Source organism: Gavia stellata, chromosome 14 (assembly GCF_030936135.1).
Source record: "Gavia stellata isolate bGavSte3 chromosome 14, bGavSte3.hap2, whole genome shotgun sequence".
Taxonomy (NCBI): domain Eukaryota; kingdom Metazoa; phylum Chordata; class Aves; order Gaviiformes; family Gaviidae; genus Gavia; species Gavia stellata.
The window spans coordinates 19,650,167-19,659,929 of record NC_082607.1 but is presented as its reverse complement, the minus strand read 5'-3'; positions in this window follow the sequence as shown (position 1 = coordinate 19,659,929).

The window sequence follows — 9,763 nt, the reverse complement described above, 5'->3', positions numbered from 1 at the left end:
TTATTTAATCATTTATATTCAGTATCTTTGAATTCCATTAAGCTCTGGGAACATTGGCAGAAGGAAAAGGAGATACAGATATTTTTATTTTTTTACTGTTTCTTGTGCCATTTGTTTTTTTCCTGTGCAGAGATGTGGTTGTACTAAAGCAGCAGCATGGTATTATTCGTATTCCCCTGCAAGTGGTACACTTTGTACTTGATGTAGAATTGCTCCAAGTCACCAGCAGCACAGTCTGAGAACAGGAGCTTTGCATTTGTTGCTGGTGAGAACACCTTTCTAACGTGAGGAAAATTGAGATCCAAGGTGAATCTAAAGAAAAAGAGGACTATTTGAAGCAGAAAGTGAAGCAACCCGAGGAGGATAACAATGAGGAATTCAATATATTAATTTCTTTCTGCTTTAATATGAGAGAGAGAAGTGATGGTCCTGCAGCTAGTGGGATTTTGCAACGAGGGGCTGTTTTCCTAGCTTTCCCACAGGCTTCCTCAGTGACCTCAGGCAAGTTTCTCTATGAACGGACAGTTTCAGTGCAATATAAACTAAAGTGCTTGCCCAAATGTAAAATATGGTTACATTGCTAATGGGCCTAATCGCACCTTTGAAAAGCTTTGTGTGCAAAACATTTCGATATGAAATAATGATGCAGAGAAGACTGAGGGGGGATCTTGTTAATGCTTATAAATACTTCAGGGGTGGGTGCCAGGAGGATGGGGGCAGGCTTTTTGCAGTGGTGCGCAGTGACAGGACGAGAGGTAACGGGCACAAACTTGGTCATAGGAAGTTCCATCTAAACAGGAGGAGGAACTTCTTTACCTTGAGGGTGGCAGAGCACTGGCACAAGCTGCCCAGAGAGGCTGTGGAGTCTCCTTCTCTGGAGATATTCAAAACTCGCCTGGACGCATTCCTGTGCAACCTGCTCTAGGTGAACCTGCTTTGGTGGGGGGTTGGACTAGATGGTCTCCAGAGGTCCCTTCCAACCCCTGTCATTCTGTGATTCTGTGAAACAGTCTCATGTTAGCCTGGCACAGCGGGTCAGGAAAGAAAGGTCAAAACCACACTGGAACACAGGAGATGTTGGGAGCCAGTGGGAGAGGTAAGTAGGGAGTGAACGAACGCGAAGGGTAGCTGCAGAGCTACAGTCGCCTGGGGTGGTCTCCTGCCCCCGCATACCCTGCTGCCCGTCTGGTCTTCCTCTCACCTGATGCCTGTCGGCGAGTTGTCCGTGCCTGGAATTTCCTTTTTGCCAGTAGCTTGCAAGAACTTTGCATCTGGCACATTGACCATGGCAGAGTGGCGTTGTGAATGCATCTTGAAATACAGCTTTGTAATTCCTATTTTGGATGTACATATTGTGATTAAATAGAATGTTTTTCTTTAGTCATCAGCTGGTCTCCTGGTATCTATTTTTAGCGTGGGCTGAGTAATGAAAAAGCAAGCAAAAGAGGTGTTAAATTTTGTCATGTCAAAATGAACCATTTTTGCCCAAGGGCAAGTGAAATGTCATGGAGAAATATTTTTTAGCTATCCTACCCTAGATTTTGGCTCTGTGAATATTTTGATATTCTTCTTTAATGTACTGATTTTATTTAACTCAAGCTCAGTGTCAATTTTCAGCTTAGCAAAGATGGTTGTAAATAAATGAATGGAAAAATGTACACTTAAAATAACGAGACTTCTTCATTAAATGAAGACATTTGGGAGATAATCAGCAGCTTTTCTTGAGCAAATTAAAGAAAGAAGATGGTTTTGCAATTGGAAAAAGATAATACTTGGAAATGTACCGGTCATAGTACTGAAAGCACTGAGTCCGTAGAGCAGTAGAATTAAAAAATGGCTGTCTAATGAAGGACCTGATATATATAGCATGTCAGCCCAAAGATACTTTGTATGGGCTCCAGCCTGGCATGTTTTGTTCACCATGGTTTGGTCATTTATTACCTTTGTGGGATAAAATAACAATATTCGGCCTAAGATGAGAGTTTGGAGTCTCTGTCTGGAGAAGAGGAGGCTCAAGGGAGACCTTACCGTTCTCTGTAATTACCTGAAAGGGGGTTGCAGAAAGGTGGGTGCTGGTCTCTTCTCCCATGTAACTAGCGATAGAACGAGAGGAAATGGCCTCAAGTTGCGCCAGGGGAGGTTCAGGCTGGATATTAGGAAAAATGTCTTTCCTGAGAGAGTGGTGAAGCACTGGCAGAGGCTGCCCAGGGAGGTGGTGGAGTCACCATCACTGGAGGTGTTCAAGGAACGTGTGGACGTGGCACTGCGGGACATGGTTTAGTGGGCATGGTGGGGTTGGGTTGATGGTTGGACTTGATGATCTTACAGGTCTTTTCCAACCTTGATTCTGTGATTCTGTTTTTAAATTATTATCTTTACCTGTTTAGGTTCTGAACACGTGATCATTTATGCATACATATAACTTAACTGCTACAAGGAGCCCTGCTCATCGGAGCCTTGGCTTGTTGCAGTGAAGTTACCCACAGGACTGCTGCTCTCACCCGGAGCGCTTCCTTATCCCGCAGGGTGCTGCCGGCGGAGGGGGGGCAGGAATTTCTGCTGTGGCTGTGAATGCTGTTAGTAACACTGGGGGCTTCAGCGCAGGCAGGTCTGGGTCTCCTCCTGGAGGGTTCAGCTGACTTCTCTCCATCACAAAAATGGAGTCATCCCACCTCCTCCTCCTCTTCCTCCTCCTCACGTGCAGTATTAGCACATGCGGCTGTGATGATGTTGCCAAAACTGCTGTTTGCGTCAATGAGGCTGAAAACGTTTGTGTTGGTGTTTCAGAAGATTAACATTTTTTTCACTGATGGTGCCAATAAGGGGAGAAAAAGGGGATCAGTGGGCCAGTTTCATCCCAGCGCAGTTGCTTTTGTGAACATGGCCCAGGACTTGGTGAACAGACTTTTTGCATTTGGATTCCATTGAGGATTTTTGTTAATCTTTTGATGGCTTGTTTATTTAAATTAAGCCCTGATTAGCTTAAGAAGCTTTCTATGGCATTTAATAGTTTATCAGAGTAAAAAGATTACACTGCCAAACCACATGCATATTTGTAACACAGCTGTATTTGAGGTAATAACATTTGCTATGCCATATCTGTTTCACTTGCCATGCAGAAAGCACTTTATCAGAAAAAGATTGAAGGCACTTTTATTGTCAGTGTCATATGGAGGAGTGGAGGAGCTTGTGAGTATAAGGTTAACAGCCTGTTTGTATGTGGCTTACGATGCTGACGTTTGCTGTCTGTGAATGCTACACGTAAAAGAGACTCGGGCCCGTAGGCATGTGATGATAACAACATGAGTTGGGTAGTAACTGGTAAAAAAAAGAAAAAACAGACGGAAAGTTTTCTGACTGTATTTACTCGCTCATTGTAGAATGGGTTAAGCAAAGTTCCCTAAGAAGGTAAGACTTCATGTATATAGTAAACGTGTTTTAAGTCTCTCATCTGCCTGAATACGAGCACGCGGGTACCAGTGACGCAGCGGGAGCTGACTGCGGTCACTGAGCTCTTGCCGGATACAGAAGTGACCCAGGGACTGAGCAGGCCGGTGAAATGCTAGGTTGCGGGCTGGGACCCCTGGGCACTATCCTCTTAATACAGAATACAAGCCTCGGTATCTACAGTAGAGCTGGGCAACTGCTGTCCGTGTGTGTTCTGCATTTGAGAGTGAATGTGCTTCCTTTGAGCTTATGCCTTATTCATGTAACTTTTTCTCAGGAATCTTGCAAGCAAAAAAAAGGAGAGGAAAGCAAGAGTCTAGAAAATATTTCTGCCCCATTAGGCAAGTATATCTGTGGCCTGTGTCCATTCAAAACTCCTCGTATTACAGGTATCAGAAACTATTGAAAATAGTTTAGAAGCTAACTAAAGAAGAGAAAGAATTGTTGAATCTTGAACAATATCCAGTGAATGAGTGTCTCAGAGGAGATGGAAAACAAGTGGTTGAATTAATTATCCATCACTAAATATTTACTCAGCTTTATCCTTCACGAAGGCAAGAAAAGAATTTGAAGTACTATGGAGATTCGGGGAGAAAGTTACACCAGCTAAATAAACCCATGTAATAACATGATCTATTGAAATCAGAAATGCTGTATTTTTGCAGGCTTGTTAAGTAAAAAAATGTGTCGAATAGACCGGTGTATCAAAAACTGAATAAATAAACACACTTCAGTTCCTGATAACTAAGAGTGAGCATATTCAGCACCAGGTTTGGTCGTTTGTTTTAGTTGGCTGTTTTGTACTTTAATCTTTCATGGCTTAATCCTTTTCCACCTGCCTACTTTCCACCCCTCAGGTGTCCTGGTCGTCTGCTGTTACTGTTAAAACAGATGCCGGGGAAGAGATGTCGCTCTGAGCGCTGTCGCAATGCTTGTCAGAAGACATTGGGAAGCTCACTGTAAAGCACCGTGCGACAGCGCATCCGCAAAGATGCTGTAAGGTATGTATTACTGGAGCCTTGCTGCTCTCGGCAGCATTGCTACTGCACAAGATCCTACTGATCCGTGGAAAGCTCTTGAAACAGAAATCCCTTCCCATGGGGTCAGCCAGGAGCAGCTACTTTTTTCCAGGAGCTGCACTTTTTGGGAAGCTGCTTGTACTGGTGGCTCTGCCACGAGGAGCAGCTCTCCCAGCGAGGGTCAGGGTGAAGTTCGGGGGTCCCCGGGAGGACTCGGTGTGTGTTTTGGTACTGCAGTGCCAGCTCCTGGCCTGTCACGGGCAGGAGATGGCTGATTTGTAGCAATGAGGTTTGAGCAAAAGCGGGCAACTCCGGGGTGGCCGTTTCCACTTTCGGGGCGTTTCCCAGCTTCTCCCACCCTTCTGCACACGCTGGTTGTTTGGAGGGTGCTGGGTCAGCTCACAGCAGCACAAACACTGAGCATCAGCCTCCAGGAGGCCCGTGGAGAAATTACTGTTAATGGCTTGTATGAGATCTCTGTCTTCTGAGAGAGGGCTGGGCATGGTGGAGAGCTGGAAACGTCTCCTCCAGGGGCCCTACAGGAGTTAGCAGCCCCAGACCAAGCTCCTTTTGGTTTTGCATTAATTTCCCGTTCACTCTGCTGAAATGCCTCATGTCAGATAGTAAAATCTGAATGAAGCAGAGTGAAGATGTCAGCAGGCAGCAGCATCCTAGGAGGAGTGGAAAAACACAAACGGGAGCAGGGGCTGAGCTTGCCGGGTTTGCTGGTCACGCCAGGTTTGTGCCGGAGGTTTGCATTCCTGCTGGAGAGGGGCCGCTGGTGGCACAGTCATTTCCCTGCAGGCGATCTGAGATAGGGGCTCGCTTAAGCAGGCAGATACTTGCTTTTTAAAATGCTGTAAAATCATATTATGGCTGGACTTGTCTCTGGGCTGTAGCAATCCAGCCTCCGTTGTAGACCCAAACTAGCTAAACCAGCCCTGCTTTAATAGGTCATTTTAGGAGGAAAGGAAGGAGTCCTGAGTATGAAGGCATTTCTGCTGGTCAGTTTTCCTTTTTTTCCCAGGACTTAGTCAGGGTTTAGTGAATTACTTGTCATCCTGTATTTTACAAAATGGAAAATACACACCACCACAGAGCCACAGTCCTGCCCCCTGCAGCACCTTAAAGACCCCCACAATTAGTTCTCAACGGGCGTTGCAGCTTCTGATAAAAAGGCATATGTTTAGCAGTGTTGAACAGAGCAAATGCAAGTATATTTTGCTTTTTCTCACTCTACAGATGCGCCTGTGCTGCCACTAAACTTGAGATGCTACCAGTAGGAACAGAAATCAGATTTCATGCGTCTAACAACCCGTAATGCGATCCTGCTAGTTATTAACAATCCAAAGTAGCTCTTGAGCTGTAAGCAAGCAGTCTGAGCTCTGGACTCGGAGGGGAAGCTTGGGATCTGTTTTCTGGCAATGTAAGTAGCTCAGACACCCGCTCTGTAGGAAGAAAAATCACAATAACCTCTTTTCCCCTCCTCCTCTCTCTCCCACTCACCATTACTAATTTATCCTGATTGTAATGGCTTCTATTTGCTCTAAGCAGATCCTGTTCCCTTCCTGGGAAGACTTGAAAAGCTACAAGGACATAATATTCCCAGTGGAGGATCTGTTCTTGGATTCAGGCAGGCTCAGGCAGATAGAGTGATCTCTTGATGGGAGCTCCCCTTTTTCGACTGGCCAACCCATGACCATCTTAATGTGATCATAATTTGAAATAAGACACTGGGAGCTGCATCTGGAGTAAGCCATCCCATGGTAACAAGCTGACGTTTAATTTATTGTCGCAGGGAAGCATTTTGCAACTGTTTTATGTCTCTTCAAAAACCCAGCTGACTCTTGCTCCATGCGCAAGCCGGTGGGGCTGGAGGTTACGTCATGTGGGTGCTGTGTGGCACCAGAGGGTGGCCCTGCCACTTGCAGGGGTGCAGGGACAAGCTTATCCTCTGTGCACGTCCGCCCATGTGGATCCCACTGTACGAGAGGTTAATCTTCCCTGTCCGTTCAGGTTGCAAAGCAAATGCTAACACTGCCCTGGAGCACTGTTACTGACTCAAAAGGCCTCTCTGGTTATTTCTGAAGTTTCTCTGCATTTGTGTCTCTCCCACATTCTCCCATCGGCACGGATCCTGGCTGGCTTTGCAGCCCCGTCTCTGTGGCGTTGTTAAGCTCCTTGGGAGGAGGCAGAGCCTCCTGCTCAGGGGACAGGGCAGTTCAAGCTGTCTGAGGTTGGGCAGCTGCTCTGTGCTGGGCCCTTCGTTCCTCTACGGCCAAGGGAGAGAGCAGTGGTGGTGGAGGATGGTTCATCCCATCAAGCTGAGTGGGATAAATAGCTCTAAAGACGTTCCTGCCTCTCTCAATTGGCTACAGAAGGAGCCTGGACACCCAGTGTAGGAGAGACATTTTGGTAATGTGTTCCTATATTAATGGGGAACCATTAATGGGACAGCCAGCATTACTCAGCCATGACTATATTTATCGAGCCTGTGCCTGCTCTACTGCTTTTGATTTGATCCCAGTGTGACACTGGGGGACCAGTGGTACCTCTGCAGGGTGCCACCCCTGGAACCCCAACCAGGGTGCTTGGAGCTGCCTTGGTGTGCAGTACTCCATCGCTCACTAGAAGCATTTTGCTGACAGGTTGGCATTTGGGGAGGGAGGTTAGACGGGTTTTCTGGGGACAGAGGCTGCCAGTCTGCCCCAGAAGTCCACCACTACAAAAGGCACCTGAGCCCGGCCAAAAGCCAAGATGGGACAGAAGCTTCACCATGTGCCTCCTGGCATTCAGCCCTGCCTGTGCTTCCCTCCTGCTACTGCTATGGGAGGCTCTAAGGCTGTCACCTCATTACAAAGTCCTAAATTACCCTCCCAGTGCCTGCTGTCAGCTGGGCTGTCAGTTCCTGAGCACCGTGTGGTGCCCTTGGCTTTACGCTTGTCTGCACCACCCTGGCTAACTGTGGGCATCATATAAATAATAAACATTAATTCGCTTAATACCTTCCCTCTGTCCTGGGTTTTACAGTGGCACGCATCAGCTAGCAGGTCATGGGTGCAATCACGTCCCTGTCAACAGTGTAATCTGTCTCCATGTCACATCTCCTAGACAGGCCTAATTTAACAGGGATGTGTTTTGGAACTAGCTAATAAATTGTTTGCTACGTGCGGCTAGCCAGCCCCGTTCTCAGCACTCCCATCACCCTGGTGTGCGGCCCGTAACTGTTTTCAGTAAGTAACTGGTCTCTGGCCTGTTTGGTAGCGTGCACTTGCAGGGCTCCACTTGGGTGCAGATTATCTCCGCGGTGATGAGCAGCTCTGTTGCGAGTGGGGCTGGGATATAAAACCGGTGAGGGCCGGGGACGTCAGTCTGTGGGTTCAGGTGCTCTGGTTCACCAGCGTGTTGCGATCGCTGCACCTTCCCAGGCTGGGGTGCAGGCACAGGCCGTCTCGGGCAGCTCCTGTGCAGCCAGCCCTGCAGCGAGAGATTGTGTCTGATTGATTGTTTTTTGTATCCTTGGAAACTGAAAGGGCATTAAAATTGCATGGTGCGTGCAGTGCTGATGCATTCTCCTCCTCGTAGTGCTGCCATGGGCTTGGAGATGGCTTCAGCCTCCAGCTGCGGGGTGTAAAGGGCACTGCCTGGTTCTGGAGAAAAACTAAACTGAACGGCAAACTATTTAGAGGGAAGTACCTCTGTGAATCGCAGTGCTGGTGTCTGAGGGGGTGTGTCTGACTCCTAGCCATCCCTGACCATGGCTCAGTACCTTCTCCATTTGTGGTCCAGCCACAGCGAGCCTGGTCCTCACGGCAGAGAGCTTCTCCTGAGAGGAGCTGCCTGCCTTGAAACCATCCCGCCCCAGCCACAGGGACTGCTGAGGCTGGCGCCGGGCTCTTAATGCGGGCTTGCGTGGCAGCGGTTCCTGACATTTGGAGCACACACAGCACTCTCCACCCACCAGCCTGAAATGGGTTGGAACTGGGCTCACAAAAGCCCTCCTAAGTATCTGCTTAGGGCTTCATCATTTAACACTAAAAGGAATTGAATATAATCGCTCTGGGATAGAGATTACAGGCAGCGCAGGGTAGCAAGGGAGTCATTCTCCAGCCCTTGTCCCCTTTCGTCCCAGCTTTCCTGCCTTAAAATAAATTTACTGAGTAAGAAATACCCACTCCAGTGGCTGATGTGTGGATGTTTTTCACCTTGTGCAGGAGCTGCACGCAGAGGTTGCATTGGTGGCCCTTGGGAGGGCTTTAACCCACGTTTGGCTGTGTGCAGTGCAGGGCTGACTGGCCGTGCTGCCTGCACGGGAGCTCCCTTGGCCTCTCGCTGGCAGCTGGGCTGGACCCTGCTTGTGGGGTCCCGTGGGCGCTGCCAGCAGATGCAAGAGCTCAGCCCCTGTGCACCAGCGTGGGTTCAGCCGTGCCCTCACCTGTGCTGAGGTGGTTTTCAGGCAGCTCTCCCCCAGCACTAGCAGTTGCGAGGAGAAAGGGGCTCCTCCGGAATCACCCCTGGACCCATGGAAAGGAGCGCTGAAGGGTTGCCCCTAGTCCGGGGCTGCCGACAGCCCACGGAGGCTGCTCTGAGCACTGCTGTCAGTGCGCACACTCCTGTGGCTTCTCACCAGCACCCAACGTCCTGTCCCCAGCCAACAAACCTGCTTTTGCATCAAATCTAGGTTACTCTCTGTCTCTCTCTCTTTCAGACACCAGATTTTCCATTTGCTAAAACAGGACCAGAACAAAGGCTCTCCCAGGATCTCACTTTCTCCTACCTCCTGCTAATTAATATCGTGGCTGCCTAGTCACGCAGCGTGTGTTCATCTATATGCATGTGTTCAGAGGAGATGAAAATATTATCTGCATCACGGGATCCTTTGGGTTTATTTGCTGGGGAAAACAGGTCCCTGCTGATGCTCCAGCAATTCCTCTAGCTACGACAGCATCTGCCGGGCACCAGCCCACCCCTCGGTGCTCTCCTTGGCCCCTCACAGCCCTGCAAGTCAGGCTGCTTTGGCTGCTCCCTGCCGTAACTCATGGTGCTGCCATGAAATGTCCACCAGCACCTCTGCCTCGAGATACCTCCGGGAGATGCCGCTGGTGGTTGACTTGCAGGGTGTTAGCGAGTGCCTTGCGCCTGCTTGAGTGCAGTCAAACCCGTGGAAGAAAGGGAATGGGGTGACCGTGTGTGCGAGCGCACGGGGAGGGGAGAAAAACAGTTAAGAGAAACCACTATTTGCTGTGGGCTTGAACTAATGGGCATCGAATACTCAGAAATCATATGGTAAAGTGCAA